Source organism: Piliocolobus tephrosceles, chromosome 16 (assembly GCF_002776525.5).
Source record: "Piliocolobus tephrosceles isolate RC106 chromosome 16, ASM277652v3, whole genome shotgun sequence".
Lineage (NCBI taxonomy): Eukaryota > Metazoa > Chordata > Mammalia > Primates > Cercopithecidae > Piliocolobus > Piliocolobus tephrosceles.
The window spans coordinates 38722619-38742334 of NC_045449.1; positions in this window are offsets into that span (position 1 = coordinate 38722619).

Consider the following 19716-nt stretch of genomic DNA (forward strand, 5'->3'; position numbering starts at 1 on the left):
ACGGGCATGAGCCACCACGCCCAGGGGCCCCAAGACCAATTATTGACAAGCTTGCAGTGAATTACTTCACTTCCAAGAAATGCCATAAACAGACCTGATGCAAGCTTATAATCAAAACCCCCACCTGAATTCTAGATTATTTAGTGCCTTCTTGGTCCACACAATTCAAGCCTTCCCTTTCTTACTTCTTAAATATTCATTAATGCAGTTACCGCTATTGATGAAATTCTACCTTTCAGGAAGTTGTATACTAATAAAATGATGTCATTCCTGCCAGAATATAACTCAGTTTTTGATTGAGGGGCCAGTTCATTTTGTTTTGATGGTAAGAAGGGGAAGTAGTCAAGTGGTCTGAATATATCTAGACATTTGTTCAGTCCTCTGCAATTAACGACTGTGGGGCCTAAGAGACATAATTTTTACCTCTCTGGGCCCTTCTCTTGTGAAATTAAGAGTTTCACAAAATTATAAGATCTTTTCCAACTTAGACTTGCTGTAACCAGCACTCAAAATAATCGGTTTCACAACCAATCTGTTCTATTTTATTCAATTATGAATTTTTTAAAGAAAGTCTCTCGAGGCTGGGTAAATCACTTTCCTTCTAAAGTTTTATATGGTTTTACTTTAAAAGTATCCCCCGTAGCTGCTCCCTGGCTTCCTTCTACCCTAGGAGTCTGTTCATCTGGTAACCAAGTGCTGAGACCCCTTGTGATCTGAGGCAGGAGGTTCAAGGTTGGAGCAGGGGAACATTTGGGGAGACTTTAAAGGGCGAGTTGTCCCTCAGGCCAGAAATGGTCAGGATTGGCATGCTAAGTTCAAGTCTCAACCTTCACTTCCTGAATTTCATTTTGCACCCAGAGTAGGAAATACACTCTGTAAATCTTCAACTACCTACATGTTAGCAAAAGTGAGGTTGGTGAGGGAGGTGCACAAGAATTCGCTTAAATCTGTTCAGTCTCCAAAATCATACCCAACAAAGAGTCTTTCCATCCCAAGATTAGCAAGAGTGACCAGGCCAACACCTCTCCGTGGTTAAGAGGCAGGAGAATAGGGTCTGGAGGTGGGGAACTTAAGGCCAATTCATGTGGAATGAAGGAAAAACTCCAAGGTTTAGGGGCAGGGCATCTGAGGCCGATTTGTGCTAACTTTCTAAAAGAGATAACACCCAGGTCTGCGGGCAGGGAGTCTAAGGTCAATCGGCCCTGACTTCCCAAAGCTGGATCAAAAGGAAAACACCGGGGTCTGGGGGCAGGGAACCTAAGGCTAATTAATGCAAACTTCGTAAAGCTAAACCAAAAGGTAAAACCCCATCTCCCCAAGCCCCAGTAGCAAAGGGTTAAAGGTTACTCTCCCTACAACCCTCCTTCTTCCATCACATCTCAGATGGAAAGGGAGAGTGCCTTGGATTGCGCCCGGGCCAAGCAGGGACAATCCCTTCATCTGCACAGGGCACCAATTCACCTCAGCCTTTAATTAGCCACGGACCAAATCCTTCATCCAGATAAGGGGTAATGGATAGATAAGAACCTCAAAAGGCACACTTAAAACCCAGAAACCTTTGTAACCAGGCCCTTGAGGCGCTTGCTCCGGCCCACCCCTACCCTGTGGAGTGCTTTCTCACTTTAATAAATTCCTGTTTTTGCTGCTTCGTTCCTGTGTCTCCTTCGTTACTTTGCTTGTACATTTTGTCCAATTCTTTGCTCAAAACGTCAAGAACCTGGACAACGTACACTCAAGGCCATCCTTCTGGTAACAGAGTTGACATGGATTCTAACCCTCTTCCAGAATTGTTGAAAGTGAGCCCTTGGTTTGATTCCAGGCAGGCCTGGGTTACCCTACATTTCAGGTGGAAGTTTGCCTGGAGGCAAATTGCAGTGCAGGCGACCCGCAGACCTGGGTAATAAGCCCAGCCGCAGAGCAGAAGGCTGCACTCCCATCTGCCTGCCCACCCTCTGCCCGTCCTCAGCATTTTCTCACTAAAGAAAAGATTTTTAGCAAAAGTCACTTTGCATTGTGATGGATTTTTCATCTTTATCTTACAGACAAACTAACCCAAAATAAAACACTAAAAAGTATTCCCAATGGAAGCATCTCCGACCTCTTTCAGAGGGGATTTAAAGTTGCCAGTATTGTTTGTTGTCATTGTAAGTTTTAAAAATATATACAGTATACATGTCAACTTCAAGATGTAGCACTAAAACCAGAGCCCTCTGGTGCAGAGGGAGTCCCTGAGCAACCCCCATCCAGAAGAGCAGCTATGGGAAATGGGGACCTGGCCATTGCCAAGCTTGGATGGGGATGTGGAAAAGCCTCCTTGTACCAGCCTGATAGCGCAAGGCTTGCTCAGAGGCTGGCCCCCTCTTCTATCCCCATCCTCCACCCAGGACGTCCTGCACTGATTATTTCTAAATCAGGACCAAAGGCAACAAAGTGTAAACTCTACATTCCATTCCTTATGTAAGAAAGCCCTATGAAAGTTTCCCTCTTGGCAAGAGAGAAAGTGGAGGAGGGTTAAGGAGTTGTCAAACTCCTTAAGGACTGCACATTTTAAGGGATAATTCTCCCATCTTCAATTTTCCCATGGGAAGAGCCTTCAAAAAGAGACTGATTAGGGCCATGCATCATGTCCCAGTGCATCATGATCTGCGACAAAGCAATTCTGTTTTAAATAAGGTTGGGGAGTACTGCACATTAATCTCTCTCTTGCAGAGTCACGCTGTGTGTTAGCATGCTAAGGGTTCTGAGAAAAACTACTATAAAGCAACCTGCTTATGTTTCTTGCAAGATTTCCAAAAGCCTTTTGACAGTCTTTTTTCTCTCTTTTATGTAACACCTATTAACATCTGTTCTGAGAAATACACATTGGGAAATGCTGGTGTAATGGAACATCAGAAAACCTTTGAAGTCAGAAAACCAAGGTTGGAATCACTGCTTGATCCCTTACGTGCTGTGGGGCCTTAGGAAATTGTCTTAACCTCCCTGAGTCTCTGTTTTGTCACCTTCAGAATTAAGTTAATATCTCCAACCTCATAAGGATACTGTGAGGATGAAATAAGCAAGCTTATTGCTTGGCATCTGATAAATGGTAACTTGTTATTAACAAAAGTGACACCTTATGGAGTGGAGGTTGTAAGGCACTTCCCAGATCCTGCTGCTGGAATAAAGGAAGGATTTGTTTCCCAAACTGCTGGGAATGCCGCACAGGAAGACAGCCCTCAGCTCTCAGTCCTCTTCAGAAATTGTCTTGGCTAAAGAGAGCTAATCTGGGCCAAAGGCAAGTCCCATCTTCAGGGCGGCTGTGGAAGGGGCAGAGGTCTGGCTCCCTCACCCTATTTGGGCACAAGTCTGAGAGTTGTGCCAGCTTCAGAGCTTCCCATGGCATTGGCTAAAGTCTCTCTTGAGACGACTGCAGCCTATCTTCTCCTCCCAGTCCTATCCTTTCTCTTTCTTTGTCCTTTCTTGCGCTTCCGTTTCTCCACAGGTGTTAATCCAAGCGCACTCCATGATAAACTTCCTGTAAATACATTTCCTGGAGACCCAGCTGATACCACATTGATTCTAATAGCCCACCTTCCATTCAGACTTTGAATGGCAGGAAAGAAAAGTGTGCAAAGGTCAAAGGGCCTCAGAGAGACCCAGGTTTATGCATTTAAGCATATATGAGTTCCATATAGAGAAATGCATCACCACAGCTACTCTGGGCCACTGCCTATGGGGTAGCCCTGCTCTGCAAGGAGCAGCTTTAAAAAAAATTTAAATTAAAATTAAAAAAGAAAGGCATCACTGCTGAAACCCAGGAGTTTGAGGCTGCAGTGAGCTATGATCACACCAACTGCACTCCAGCACTCCAGCACTCCAGCCTGTGTGACAGAGCAAGACTGTCTTTAAAACAAAAAAAGGAAAGGAATGCATTACATACCAGGATATCAGGAAAACATCCTCTCCATCAGTGATTGGTTCCCTCAGGGAAACAGAATACAGCTTTATTCCTCAAAGTATGGCTCACCAGCATCGCCTGAGAAGCTTGAAAATTGTGAGGCTTCCCAGGCCCTTGCAGAGACTATCTCAGGAGTAGGTCTCCAATAATACCGGAAATAAACATTGGTAACAAAATCTCCAGATGATGTTGATACAGGCTATCTTTGGACCACCATGGAGAATCAGTGCTGCAGACTTCTGTAAAGGATCAGATAGTACATAAGACTGGCGGGCCATGTAGTCTCTGTCATAACTATTCAACTCTGGTTGTGGCATGAAAGCAGCCACAGGCAATATGTTCGATGAATGAGAGTGGCTGTGTTCTGACAAAACTTTATTTACAGAAAAGGCAGCTGGCCGGATTTGGCCATAGGCCATGCTTTGCTACCTTCTGCCCTAGACCCTTGCTATTCAAGCCTTGGTGCTAGGACCATCAATATCATCTGGAACCATGCTAGAAATGCCAAATCTCAGGCCCAGTCCCCAAACTACTGGATAGAACCTGTCAGTAACAAGACAAGTAACAAGATCCTCCGGTGATTTCCAGTACATTTGAGTTTGAGAAACAATGCTATGTGGTGTCCATTGGGGCAAGAGCACAGATTAAAATGCCATGAGTTGGTTAGCTTCTCTCTGTTCTGTGATTACAGAGGAAAGATCAGAACCTAGGCTGAGCCAGTTCTTGCAAAAGTGTGACACACAAAGCAGGCTGGCTTCATGTACCCATTTACTGGGAAAACAGTAAGTTCTAACTTTCTAACTGGGACCCTGTGGTTAATATGATAGACACACAATTTTTAAAAAATGCAATCAAGGCCGGGCACGATGGCTCACACCTGTAATCCCAGCACTTTGGAAGGTTGAAACAGGCAGATCACTTGAGGTCAGGAGTTCGAGACCAGCCTGGCCAACATGGTGAAACTCTGTCTCTACTAAAAATACAAAAATTAGCCAGACATGTTGGCAGGCACCTGTAATCCCAGCTACTCTGGAGGCTGAGGCAGGAGAATCACTTGATCCTGGGAGGCAGAAGTTGCAGTGAGCTGATATCACGCCACTGCACCCCAGCCTTGGGGACAGAGTGAGATTCCGTCACAAAACAAAGCAAAAAATGCAATCAAGCTGAAATATAGGGAGAGAAAAGAAAGAAAACTTATTTTTGAGGGAAAGTAAGAGTGGAGGAGATAATCTGGTTGCCAGGCACTAGAGCTCATCTTCCTGAATCATGCCATCCTGTTTTTCCAGTAGAGATATCACAATATTGCATTAGTCAAGTGATTCTGCAACATCATTTAAATGACATAAGGTGTCTGCTTGTGTCTGAGCATGATTCTGAGGGTGGACTTGTGCCAGCCCGTCTGTTCCTCAGAGATTATATCCAGAATTAATTATATTAGAAACTCAAAAACAGCAGGCTTACTTTGGCACGATGACCCTAGCAATGGATATAAAAGGATTGTGTGCCAGAAGAACCCGCCTCTTAAGGGACACCACCAGCAAAAGAGCAGATACATCTTGTCCTCCCCTCTGCCCATGCACTAAGGAAAGCCCAGAGATGCTTTCTTTGCTGGATCTAGCCATTCCATTCTCTAGAGCAGTGGTCAGCAAACTTTTTCTGTAAAAGACCAGATAGTATATGTAGGAAGGCAAAATTTTATTTCTACCTCTTTAGGATCCCTGGCTGAGCCTGAGAATTAAAGTGACATGAAATAGATTAACAGAAGAAAAATATACACATTTAATACAAGTTTTGGTTGACACAGGAGTCTTCCTAAGAAAATAGCATGGTCTTGGCTGAGCACGGTGGCTCACGCCTGTAATCCCAGCACTTTGGGAGGCCGAGGCGGGCAGATCACGAGGTCAGCAGATCAAGACCATCCTAGCTAACACGGTGAAACCTCGTCTCTATTAAAAATACAAAAAATTAGCCAGGTGTGGTGGCGGGCGCCTGTAGTCCCAGCTACTTGGGAGGCTGAGGCAGGAGAATGGCGTGAACCTGGGAGGCAGAGCTTGCAGTGAGCCGAGATCATGCCACTGCACTCCAGCCTGGGTAACAGAGCGAGACTCCGTCTCAAGAAAAAAAAAAAAAAAAAGAAAAGAAAAGAAAGAAAATAGGAGAGTCTTATTAGGTTGAACAGAGAGAGGCAGTTGTGGAAAAGTAACTAAATTATGTGGCAGAGGCTAAAGGAAGATAAGAATTAGTTTAACAAGGTCTGTTTGCAAATAATTCTCTCAGCTATGACTCTCCACCAAAGAATGGTCTTTTTCTCCTGGTACAGGGAGGGCATCTTTCACATGGGAGTCTTTATCTCCCGTTTTCTGAAAGAAAGGGGGAAGATTACCAAGCCCTTCTTGTATCTCATGTTTCTCAAGTGCCTTCAGCTAGAAGTCTCATGTCAAAGAGGCATATTTTCGGGAGGCATATTTTCGGGTGGCTTATTCTGACCCCCTTCATAAATATTTTGTTTCTGTCAGCTACAAGGTCTCTGTTACAACTACTCACCTCTGCCATTCTAGTGGAAAAGCAGCCATAGACAATTTGTAAAGGAATGGATGTGGCTGCCTTCAATAAAACTTTGTTTGCAAAAGCAAACAGTGAGCTGGATTTGGCCTGTGGATTTTAGTTTGCTGCCTCCTGCTCTAGAGTCTGGTCTAGACTACTGCCTTTCAAACATTAATATGCATAGGAATTAATAAGGTATCATGTTAAAATGTAGATTTTGATTCAATAGATGGGGTCTGAGATTCTATACCTTTAGCAAGTACTCACATGTAACTAATGATGATGATCCAAGGACAATATTTTGAACAGCAAGGCTTGAATTAAGACTAGTAGTTCTCAATCCTGAATGCACCCTAGAATCATCTGAAGAGCTTTAAAAGTACCAGTGCCTGGTTTTCACTCCTTCCCCGCCACACTCCACTGATTTCTCTCTTTTTTTTTTTTTTTTTGACACGGAGTCTCGCTCTGTCGCGCCGGCTGGAGGTGCAGTCTCAGCTCACTGCAAGGTCCACCGCCCGGGTTCACGCCATTCTCCTGCCTCAGTCTCCCAAGTAGCTGAGACTACAGGTACCTGCCATTATGCCCGACTAATTTTTTGTTATTTTTAGTAGAGACGGGGTTTCACCATGTTAGCCAGGAAGGTCTTGAACTCCTGACCTCGTTATCTGCCCGCCTTGGCCTCCCAAAGTGCTGGGATTACAGGCATGAGCCACCACACTCAGCCCATTATGATTTCTTTATTTTGTGGTGTTGCATGAGCATCAGGATTTTTTTGTTGTTGTTGTTATACCTTCAGTTCTAGGGTACATGTGCACAATGTGCAGGTTTGTTACATAGGTATACATGTGCCATGTTGGTTTGCTGCACCCATCAACTCATCTTTACATTAGATATTTCTCCTAACGCTATCCCTGTCCCAGCTCCCCACCCCCGACAGGCCCCAGTGTGTGATGTTCCCTGCCCTGTGTCCAAGTGTTCTCATTGTTCAACTACCACTTATGAGTGAGAACACGTGCTGTTTGGTTTTCTGCCCTCGTGATAGTTTGCTGAGAATGATGGTTTCCAGCTTCATCCATGTCCCTGCAAAGGACATGAATTCATCCTTTTTTTATGGATGCCTAGCATTCAATGGTGTATATGTGCCACATTTTCTTAATCCAGCCTATCATTGATGGACATTTGGGTTGATTCCAAGTCTTTGCTATTGTGAATAGTGCCACAATAAACATACGTGTGTGTGTGTCTTTATAGAAGCATGATTTATAATCCTTTGGGTATATACCCAGTAATGGGATTGCTGGATCAAATGGTAATTCTAGTTCTAGATCCTTGAGGAATTGCCACACTGTCTTCCACAACGGTTGAACTAATTTACACTCCCACCAATAGTGTAAAAGCGGTCCTATTTCTCCACATCCTCTCCAGCATCTGTTGTTTCCTGACTTTTTAATGATCGCCATTCTAACTGGCATGAGATGCGATCTCATTGTGGTTTTGATTTGCATTTCTTTGGAGCATCAGGAATTTTTTTTTTTTTTTTTTTGAGATGGAGTCTCGCTCTGTCACCCAGGCTGGAGTGCAGTGGCGTGATCTTGGCTCACGGCAAGCTCTGCCTCCTGGGTTCACACCATTTTCCTGCCTCAGCTTCCCAAGTAGCTGGGACTACAGGCGCCCGCCACCACACCTGGCTAATTTTTTGTATTTTTAGTAGAGACAGGTTTTCACCGTGGTCTTAATCTTCTGACCTCGTGATCCGTCCGCCTCGGCCTTCCAAAATGCTAGGATTACAGGCTCGAGCCACTGTGCCTGGCCTGGAGCATCAGGATTTTTAAAAGCTCCCTAGGTAATCCTGATATGCAACTGAAATTAAGAATATTGCCCGCATGTGAATGAAAGATTTAAGGGTTTGTTTGATAAGTCTTAAATTCACTCCTCAGATTTATAAAATGGAACACTTGATCAGAATGAAGTTATCCTTTGAGGAAAGGAAATCTTTCTACCCAAGAGGAATGGCACTTGGGTAGAAAGTAACCAGGTCTCTGAATTAACCAAACAGGATTAGATTTAAAGCCCAAGCGGATGAATAAACTGTATAGAAGGGAGCAGCCCCTTCCTCTGAGATTGAGGCAAGAAGAGCAACACACGGTTTTGTTAGGGGCTAGAAGCTGGGGCATTCATGTCAACTGTTTTGTAGAGGAAGAGACACTCAGCCAGCAAACACTTTCTGAGCACTTAGCATGTCCCAGGGGAGGTCACCTGCTGAGCATGGGAAATGAAAGTGGAGTGAAAGACTTGAAGAGAATTGTGAAAATTTAGAACAGGTTCTGTGAACACTAGGAGAACATGCAGAGCAGGGGACAAATGGATTTCCCAGTGCTGTTTTCGGCCAGCTGTAGTTAGAAATATTTTTCTGCTGAATAAAAGGAAGAATTTGCTGACAGTAAAAACTGTCCTGAGTTGTCACGGGCTTCCCTTGGAAATGGGGAACTTCCAGTGGCTGGATCTCAACCACAGGTGAGATCAGCACTTTTCATCCGGAAAACCTGTGTACCAAGAATAGCCGAGCGGGGTGTTACTAGTAATTTTGGCTAATAATGATACCAACCTATGCAAATGCATAACTTTTAAAATGCACTCTAGAATACAATCACGGCTGAACCTGTAATAGCATCCATCTTAATTACTTGCATTATTGATTCACTTGGAGTGGAAGATAAAAGGTGTGGTGCAAGCTTAGCTGCCAGGAATTGTACAGAACCCACAAACTATCTGATCTCATCAGCAGAGGTAATATATCTCATATGTGAATGTTATCCACTGAGTGTGGGGGAATGGAAAAATGGGCTGAGAACTGTTGAGACAGATGACAACGTGGTCGTGAGAGATCTAAGAATTGAATGGAGATCTAAGGATTGAATGTGGAATGGGGATGTTGACTTGAACAGTTATAGTTCTTCCTACTCTGATATTCTGTGATTCTAAGAAAACACCTGTGTGTCTGAATCTTCCTTGGGTTTGAAAGTAAAAGCTTCACACAAGAAGGGAATGAATCACTACATAAATTATTCAGCGCTTGAAGGCCCTCAGAGACTTACTTTCTGTTCTTTGATTGAGGCAGGGATTTTCTCCTAGATCCTCAGTCTGAATAAAGGCTGAGTTTTGGATCTCTCGGGTCCAGAAAAAAATGTTATAGATAATTAGGCCATCATTATCTAGGCCTCCTCCATCTTGGATCATTATGGCTATAAAAGCATTACCTTGTGCATAGCTTGCAATACATTCTTTTCCCTACTTACAGTCCAGAATTGCTGGTTGAGATAGATAAGGTGTTGTTGCAAAGGGATTTCACAGCTAGTGGGAAACAGTATGACATAACAGTATGCCTGGGGCCAGATACCAGTTTTACTATGTTCCAGGTGGTTACCTTAGCCAGGTTACTTTCTGCTCAGTGCCAGCCTCATCACTGGTAAAATGAGAATAATAATGTATCAGAGGGTTATCGTGAAGACATAATACACATCGAGTGCTTTGAATAGCACCTGGCAGGTATAAGGTAGGTAAGTATTCCAGCTACCTTACTTACATAATTCCTACCTTCTAGGAGCTGGAAGAAAGATACACTTAGATGGACATACTTTTTCAACCTGTGCAGCCAAAAAAATAAGATCATAAAACCAAAACAAAATTAGACAGTAGGTATTTCATTACCTCCTTTTTTTTTTGAGACAAAGTCTAACTCTGTCACCTAGGCTGGAGTACAGTGGTGCGATCTTGGCTCACTGCAAGCTCCGCCTCCTGGATTCACACCATTCTCCTGCCTCTGCCTCTGGAGTAGCTGGGACTACAGGTTCCCACCACCACGCCCGGTTAATTTTTTTTTGTATTTTTAGTAGAGACAGGGTTTCACCATGTTAGTCAGGATGGTCTCGATCTCCTGACCTTGTTATCTGCCCGCCTCGGCCTTCCAGAGTACTGGAATTACAGGCACAAGCCACCGCCTCCCGCCCTACCTCCTTTCATAGGTTCTCCTTGTTTAAAAAATTAGGCACCAACTCTTTAGCTTGGTATCAGAATCCTTCATGACAATGCCAATGTTTCAACACCCATGATATACTCTTCCCCATTAAGTCAATAACCTACACTTGAACAAAATCTGACCATTTGCTGTGTTCCCAGTGGGCACGATATGTCCCCACCTCTGAAAGCTTATTTATAGTGTTCACCCAATCTGTATGCAATATATTTTTCACTCATCTTTGCTGGTTAATATCTTCTCATCTTTTACCATCCAAGCCAAGTGACTTTCTCTATGAAGACTTTCTTTAAAACCCCAGTAGACAAAATATGTCTATCCCTCTCTGTGGTACCTTAACACTTTATATACTTGATACTTTCATTACCATACTTTTCATACACTTCCTTGGTGTAGAGTTATTTTGTAAATTCCTCCAGATTTTAAGTGCCTTGAAAGAGAATTTTTTCCTTATTCATCTTTATTTCTCATCCTGTGACTGGCTTCCACTATCACTGCCCCCACAATATGCACAGTGCAGGCCATGCTGCCTTATAAATATAGGCATTTGATAAATATGGGCTGGTTATGGGACTCTCTGGGACGTAAGAAAGCACTTAATTGGAATGAAGATTGGGAACAGTTCCCTATCCAGCCTAAGTGGGGCAAGAAAGAGCAGATGCTGTAACCTAGGGGCTTTGAGCACGTATTAAAATTAGATATTTAAAGTCCGAGAACAAATTCTAGCACATACTGAGTATTAGGCATATTTTAGATGCTAGCCACCCCCTCTTCTAGAAGATCTGCCCCCTACCCACAGCCCCTGATGAAGTTGTGAATGAATCATCTGTCTTTGTTCTACTGCAGTCCCCACTCCATCTTGTGTCAAAGCCTACCTACCCTACAGCCTCATGAGACAAGATGAGCTCAGCCACAGGCTCTGTCCACTGAAATTTCAAGTTAGGACTTAAAAATACTCAACTAGGAGCTATAAACTCTAAAATTGTTGCAATACTAACAACAACAAGAACAGCTGTATTTATTGAGTATATGCTATGTGCCAATCACTGTGTGGCACATAGTACATGCTCAATGTACTTAAGGACAATATCTTTACTCCTCACAATACTCTGAAGGTGAGGTTGTTATTCCCCCCATTTTATTTTATTTTTATTCTTATTATTTTTTGAGATAGAGTCTTGTTCTGTTGCCCAGGTTGGAATGCAGTGGCGCCATCTTGGCTCACTGCAACCTCTGCCTCCTAGTTTCAAGCGATTCTCCTGCCTCAGACTCCCATGTAGCAGGAACTACAGACGGGTGCCACCACACCCGGTTAGGTTTTGTATTTTCAACACAGACGGGGTTTTACCATTTTGTCCAGTCTGGTCTTGAACTCCTGACCTCAAGTGATCCGCCTGCCTCAGCCTCCCAAAGTGTTGGGATTACAGGTGTGAGCCACTGTGCCTGATCTCCCCCATTTTATAGACGAGAAAACTGGAACATAGAGAAGTGAAGTTTTAAATCGAGAGTCAAACTCCAGCAACCTGTCTCCAGAGTCTATGCTCTTAACTACTGTACTAAAATATGTTTCCCCGGGGCAGGGCAAATCAAGGTGAAATGTCTCAAAGACTCAAAGATGGGGCACAGACAAGCCAATGAGTAAGCAAAGGAAGACGTAAAAACAACTATGGGGGAGGAGCAAAGGGAGAAACATACGTGAAAGATTACACAGTCCCGAGGCAGCCACAGAAAGACACAGGACAACCCCATTTCCCCATAGCTATAAAATTCCTGTGGCTTGGCAATATTACATTTCCTGCCTTAGGATTTTGTAACCCTCACTGCTTATGATAGACTGACCTTTGCACTAGCTAAATAAGTGGAGCATGAAAAGAACCTGGTGTACATTGTTAAAAGCCTCTGTCTCCATGTTCAGTGTGGACTCAGAAGTCATACTCACTGCTCGGTCCTCAAGTCAGGCCAGCTCCCACTTTGCAAATCATGAGTGAGAAGACCTTATTGGAGCTCCAGCTCTGCCACGCTATTAAAACTGAGAAGCTTTGAACTGGTCCTTAATGTGTTTGGACCTCAGCAGCTTGATTTATAAAATGAGTGTCAGGGGAGGGAAGAACCAATAACAAAACATTAGACCTGCCATCTGCCTCCAGCCAAAAGTTGTGACTGAGGCTCAGCTAAGAGTAAGTGGAAAAGCCATGCAAATGCAGAACTTTTTTTTTTTTTTTTTTTTTTTTTTAAGCTTAGCATTCCTTAGGGCTTGTGTGTAAACCATGACTGTTATCAGTGGTGCTAAGCCAGTCAGTAAAGAAAAAAGTAATGCTACCTATCACGCTGGCATTCCCCTCTCTCACATCTCTGTTTACAAAGTTACAGGTATTGCCAGAAAATACCCACATTCCTTTGTTCTCACTAATGAGTCAACTCTGGAAGCACCAGTCCCTTTATCAGTAAGATAGATCTACCTTTTCCAAGTCTTTGTTTACTCATCAACAGAAACGTTCTCCTGGGCTGTTCTTCATAGTCTTGGCTCACAGTCTTCCTGTGTCTTTGTGCTTCACCAGACTTTACCTTTTCTGCCCACTTGGACCTAGATGGCCTCCCGCCCCCAACAATAAGGGCTATGATTCCTGCCAGCGAGTCTCTTGTTTGTTTTGGGGAGAAGCTTACTTGGCAACAAAGAGATGGGACAGATAGCTATTAGCTTGAGTGCCCAGAGAGTGTGATTCACTGATACAGTTAAATTTACAAGACACAGAGATGTTATATTTCATTGAATTTTGTCGTAGATTTATTTTGTTAAATAAAATTCACAGGAGGTCATTGGTTTGGACTGAGCTCCCCCTGCACTAGATCCAACAGGCCAAGCCAAAATGGAGTCACTCATGCTGATGTTCTGCACTACCATGCCGAAACTGAGTTGTTTATCTGACCTACTAAGAAATCAACAGAGATAATAGTGAAATTCCCAAACAGGCCAGTTTTAGGAATCCTTCTCTGCCTTAACCTTTACAAGAAAAGTAACTTTGAAAACCAATCTACTCTTCGTTCTCTGTTGGGGCTTTCCTCAACCCTTGCCGATAAGCTAACCTCCCCTGCTCAGCTCATAGGAACACTCATTCAATTTTATGGAATGAAGTGTTGCCCAACTCTAGAATGGCAAACAAAAGCCAATTAAGATATTTAAATTTGTTGTAATTTTGCCTTTTGTCAGTTTGTAAATGAACTATGCCACCCTCATGAATATTGGGTTGTCCCCACCTTCAGAAAGGTCTTATGTCTCATCAAAACCATAATATCACTAAATCATAGTCTTCCTGTCTTGCAACTCATGCAGACATGACCACAATTTCCCACAAATAAATGATATTTGAAGCTTATTTTATTAGATTATGGAATGGGAAGGACCCCCGGCAAGTTAAAAGCCCTGGGGTAGGATTGCCAGATAAAATACACAATGCTGAGTATATATGTGTGTGTGTGTATATATATATTTTCTTTTATATATTTTTTTTCTTTTTTCTTTTTTTTTTCTTTGCTATATTATCTAGGCTGGAATGCAGTGGCATGAATACAGCTCACTGCAGCCTGACCTCCTGGGCTCAAGTGCTCCTCCTGCCTCAGTTTCCCGAGTAACTGAGACTACAGGCCTGGGCCACCATGCCTGACTAATTTCTTTTCTTTTCTTTTTGTAAAGACGAGGTCCTGCCATGTTGCCCTGGCTAGTCTTGAACTCTTGGGCTCAAGCAGTCCTCCTGCCTCAGCCTCCCAAAGTGCTAGGATTACTGGCATGAGCTACCACATCCAGCCCTGAGTTAAATTTGAACTCCAGATAAATAACGAATAAACAACCAATATTGCATGGGGCAGAATTATACTAAAAAATTATTTGCTGATAACTGAAATTCAAACTTAAAGGGAATCCTGTATTTTTATTTGCTAAATCTGACAACCCTACCCAGAAGTCCAGTTCTGACTTTTACAACAGATAAGAGTTGTAAATTTAAATTCTGTCATCCTCAGAATCCTCTATAAAATGAAAAGTCTGAATAAGATGAATCCTAAGGTTTCTTGCAGTTCAATAATTATGTAATTCTGTGACTCAAGTACTAATGAACTACAAATGTGACACTGGGCAAGTTCATTCCTTGGTGGATCTATTTCCTCCTCTTCAAAATAAGGATGATAAAGCCAACATCACAATTATTAGATGAATGGACCTGGCTCATGACTTGTCTTAGACAAACAAAGCTGGATATTAAAGAGGTGAAAGTAGGTTTTATTCAACTACTGACAGTAAGGAAAGAGTTGGGCTGCCTTTTGATTTGTGCAAAGATAACTAGGCATTTTAAAGGGAAAATAAGGGAGGAGGAAGCGTGAGCAACTGCAGCTCAGGCAGAATCAGGGAAAATGAAAAATGACCAAGGGTTGGTCAGGGTAAATGTGATTAGACTGACTGCATCTGCTAGCTGGCAAGTACAGAAGTCAGGATTCTATCCTCCCACAGACACTAGGACTCCCAGGCCCTATTCTTCCTGATTATATCGCAAAGGAATAGTTTTCAGGTCCTTGAGAAAGATATTCCTGAGTTGTAGGAGATACATATACATCTCAAAGCAACAGAGAAAGGACTCAGAATTGTAAGCCACTTTGATTTCATGCGCTAGGAAAGGGAAGTCAGGGACCTATTGTCAGATGTTGACGAGAACAAACACTAAATGTTTTTGACAGCCTTGAGATTTTCCTGACAGGAACTCAAAAAGGGGCAGGGTTTTCTCAATGATGCCGCCTTCCGTGCTGGAAACCATGCTACCATTGGTCAAGTCTTAGTGCAGGACTGAGCAGTTCTTATGAGTCAATAGTTCTTTGTAGCTCTCATCTTCAAAAGTGCGTGGCATAGTAACTTGTGCTTAATAATTAATTATTTGTTTATTCATTCAAAATACTATAAAATCCCTCATGATCAAGCTGTATGTTAGGAACTTTTTTTTTTTTTTTTCTTTCCGACGGAGTCTTGGCTCTGTTGCCCAGGCTGGAGTGCAGTCACATGACCTCGGCTCACTGCAAGCTCCGCCTCCCATTCTCCTGCCTCAGCCTCCGGAGTAGCAGGCGCCCGCCACCACACCAGGCTAACTTTTTGTGTTTTTAGTAAAGACGAGGTTTCACTGTGTTAGCCACGATGGTCTCAATCTGCTGACCTCGTGATCTGCCCACGTCGGCCTCCCAAAGTGCTGGGATTACAGGCGTGAGCCACCGCGCCCAGCCGAGTTTGCTCTCTTTTTTTCACTCTGATGTTGAAGGAAAGGCTGAGCCAGATGCAGTGGCTCCAACATGCCCCTAATATTGCAGGCACCTTTATTTCTGCTCTATCAGCTTTACTTCATCTTTGCAGTTGTCTTCTCATTAAAGGTTGGCCACTGCAGTTCCACATGATCCTCCTGCCTCAGCCTCTGAAGTAAGTAGGTGAGACCACAGGTGTGTGCCACCATACCTGGCTATTTTGTAAATTTTTGGTAGAGATGAGGTCTCACTATGTTGCTCAGGCTGGTCTGGAACTCCTCAGCTCAAGTGATCCTCTTGGTTTGGCCTCCCAGAGTGCTGGGATTTCAGGTGTGAGCTACCATGCCCCACCATTTGCTTAAAATATTATGAGTCTTTGCAAATTGCTGGTAAGCAATGATGGTGCTACAGTTTAAAATGTATCTTATTTCTTCACTAAGGCATCTCTTAAGACTTGTCATTGTCACCATTTTTGTTGACACGAGGTTGGTGACCTATGGACTCAAAATACACATCTTTATTCTAGAATTTGTATGTTAGCTTTCAGCTTGCCCTCCCTTCATTTGGTCCAAAATAAAAAGATTCCTCAGTTTCTGAATAGGTGAAGGTACTACACTGATTTAATTATATCTGTATTGCAGCAAATCTGAGCTGGATCTGGGGAAGAGTGTGTGTCCTATTTTTGTTTCTCTTTACTCATTAGATTTCTATTTTTAAATGGTGCTAAATTGTGAATTTAATGCAGTGCACACAGAAGCAGTCATGGGTGGAATTTTATCCCTCCTTGGCTCTAAAGAGTTTTCACAGATTTAGGCTTTGTGTAAAGAACTTCTTGGCCAGGCGTGGTGGCTCACACCTGTAATCCCGGCACTTTGGGAGGCCAAGATGGGCAGATCACGAGGTCAGGAGATCAAGACCATCCTGGCTAACATGATGCAACCCCATCTCTACTAAAAATACAAAAAAAATTAGCTGGGCATGGTGGCAGGCGCCTGTAGTCCCAACTACTTGGGAGGGTGAGGCAGGAGAACAGCGTGAACCCGGGAGGCGAAGCTTGCAGTGAGCTGAGATCGAGCCACTGTACTCCAGCCTGGGTGACAGAGTGAGACTCTGTCTAAAAATATATATATATAGAAAGAAAGAAAGAGCGAATGAGAGAGAGAGAGAGAGAAAGAAAAAAAGAAAGAAAGAAAGAGAGAGAGAAAGAAAGAAAGAAAGAGAAAGAAAGAAAAAGAAAGAGAGAGAGAAAGAACTTCTTCATCTTTCTCAGATTATCCTCTTTTTTTCCACTCCATTGATGTTGCCTTGGTTCTGGCCTTCATTACTGCTTGCCTGGATGATTACACCCTTGGTTTTTTTGTTTTATTTTGTTTTTTGTTTGTTTGTTTTATTTTGAGGTGGAGTTTTCGCTCTTGTTACTCAGGCTGGAGTGCAGTGCTGCAATCTCGGCTCTCTGCAGCCTCGCCTCCCAGATTCAAGCAATTCTCCCGCCTCAGTCTCCCTAGTAGCTGGGATTACAGGCATGGGCCACCACACCTGGTTAATTTTTTTGTATTTTCAGTAGAGACGGGGTTTCACCAGGTTGGCCAGGCTGGTCTGGAACTCCTGACCGCAGGTGATCCATCTGCCTCAGTCTCCCAAAGTGCTGGGATTACAGGCATGAGCCACCACGCCCAGCCTATACTCTTGTTTTAAAATGATTACTCTACTTCCAGCATCCCTCACAGTGTTTGTTAGGCTAAGCTGTGTGTAACAAAAGCCCCAAGTAAGAGTGGTATAAACAAGATAGAAATTTATTCTTCTTACAGACCTTCTGGAGGTGGAGGATTTTCCCCACTGGCATGGGGAAGAAATGCTGGATAGAAACATAGGGTTGTTTGGGAGAAAGAGATAGGGTAGCTGCCATATGACATAGAACTAGAGAGATACAGAGATGTTTAAGAGTTATGTGCAATGCATTTCCCTTCTCCATATTCACAAGAAACTTTAGTAATAATTGACATTACTTGTCTGTGCTCTTATAGCAGCAGTCCCCAACCTTTTTGTCACCAGGGACAGAACTGGTTTTGTAGAAGACAATTTTTCCATGGACCGGGAGGCGGGGATGGTTTCAGGATAAAACTGTTCTACCTTAGATCATCAGGCATTAGATTCTCATAAGGAGTGGGCAACCTAGGTCTTTTACATGTTCAGTTCACAATAACGTTTGTGCTCCTGTGAGACTCTAATGTCCTTGTGTGTGCAGTTCACAATGAGGTTCATGCTCCTATGAGAATCTAATACCACCGCTGATCTGACAGGAGGCAGAGCTTAGGCGGTAATGCTCACTCGCCCACAGCTCACCTTCTTTTGTGCAGCCAGATCCCTAACAGGCCACGGACTGGTACCGGTCCACAGCCCGGGGGTTGGGGACCCTTGTTTTAGAGACTCATTTAAATATGTGATTCTTCCAGAATCATTAAGGCAGGTGCTGGGACTTGCCCAAGGAGGCTCAGCTGTATTTAGATTGCAAATGAGTGATGATGTCTACCTGGACTCTCTATAGCACCTGGTGAGGTTTCACAGCAGCATCTTTCAGTGTGTGCGAGTTTAGAAATTGTCATGGTCATTTCCACCAACATACTCTGCTTTTCTCACTTCAAGAGAAATTACGTTTCATCTTTACCACCACCTCTTATTTACCACGAACAAATAGAATAACTGAGACCACACAAAGACACTAAGAATCTCAAATCTTTTCTGTTCACAGTTGACTTTGGCAGAATGAAAGAACTCACAGGCTAACTATTCCCACTGGCTTCTTACTGCCCTTACCTAAGAAAGAAAGAAACATCAAGGTAAGTGGCTAAGTGAGCCCAAATAAGGGACATCTACATTGTGTTAAATATAATTCTTTATTCTCTGTGGCCAAATCAAAAGCACAGACATGAGTTTCACACAGACCAATAGGAAAGTCCCTACCTAATGTGTCTTGTGGCCTCTGCACCACATTGTGAGAACCACTGCCATCAACTTTTGCTTTATGTTGGTCTTTTGAGGTCTTCCTTGCATTCATTGGCATTCCCATCCTTATTCTTATCACCTCTCAAACCTCTGTTTGAAGAAAGTGCTGAAGCAATCCTGACCCTCAGTCCTAAGCAGAATATGTCATGAGGCAGTCACTGTCTTACATTCAAATGTTCTTTTTTGAGAGAAAACAGCCACAACAGCCAACAGAATGTCATTTATTGATTGTGCAATGAGAATAGAACACTGCTTCATGCAGTGAGGAATGACACATAGTCATCTAGTGTGACAAGGCACGGGTGGAAAAAGCCTTGAGCTTGGAGTCAGAAAACCTGGGCTCAAATCTTGACTTTTTCACTAATACACATTTATGTTATTTGCAAAACCGCTCTAAGCTTTCACTTCTTCATCTATAAAACAGACACGATATTATCTATCTCACAGGATAGTTTTAAGGATAAAATGAGATAATCAATGTAAAATTTCCAGAACCATGTTAGGCATTCAAAAAGTTAATCTGCGGGGGGTGCGGGGCAAGGGGAGGGAGAATATTAGGACAAATACCTAATGCATGTGGGGCTTAAAACCTAGATGATGGGTTGATAGGTGCAGCAAACCACCATGGCACATGTATACTTATGTAACAAACCTGCATGTTCTGCACCTGTGTCCCAGAACTTAAAGTTAAAAAAAAGAAAGTTAATCTGTGCAAACATAGAACATCCTCCTTCCATGTAGTCCAGTTGCTAAAAGAAGTAGCTTTCAAATAAATACAACCAAAGAGCCACAAACAATTTTTAAAAAGGACCCGAAACTACTACTTCGAAAATATGAGAGTATCCAACTCAGATTGTTAGTGAAACTTCTCCCAACCCCTTTCCTATTCTTCTTCTTCTTGTATCTCACAATCCTGTGAATCCTC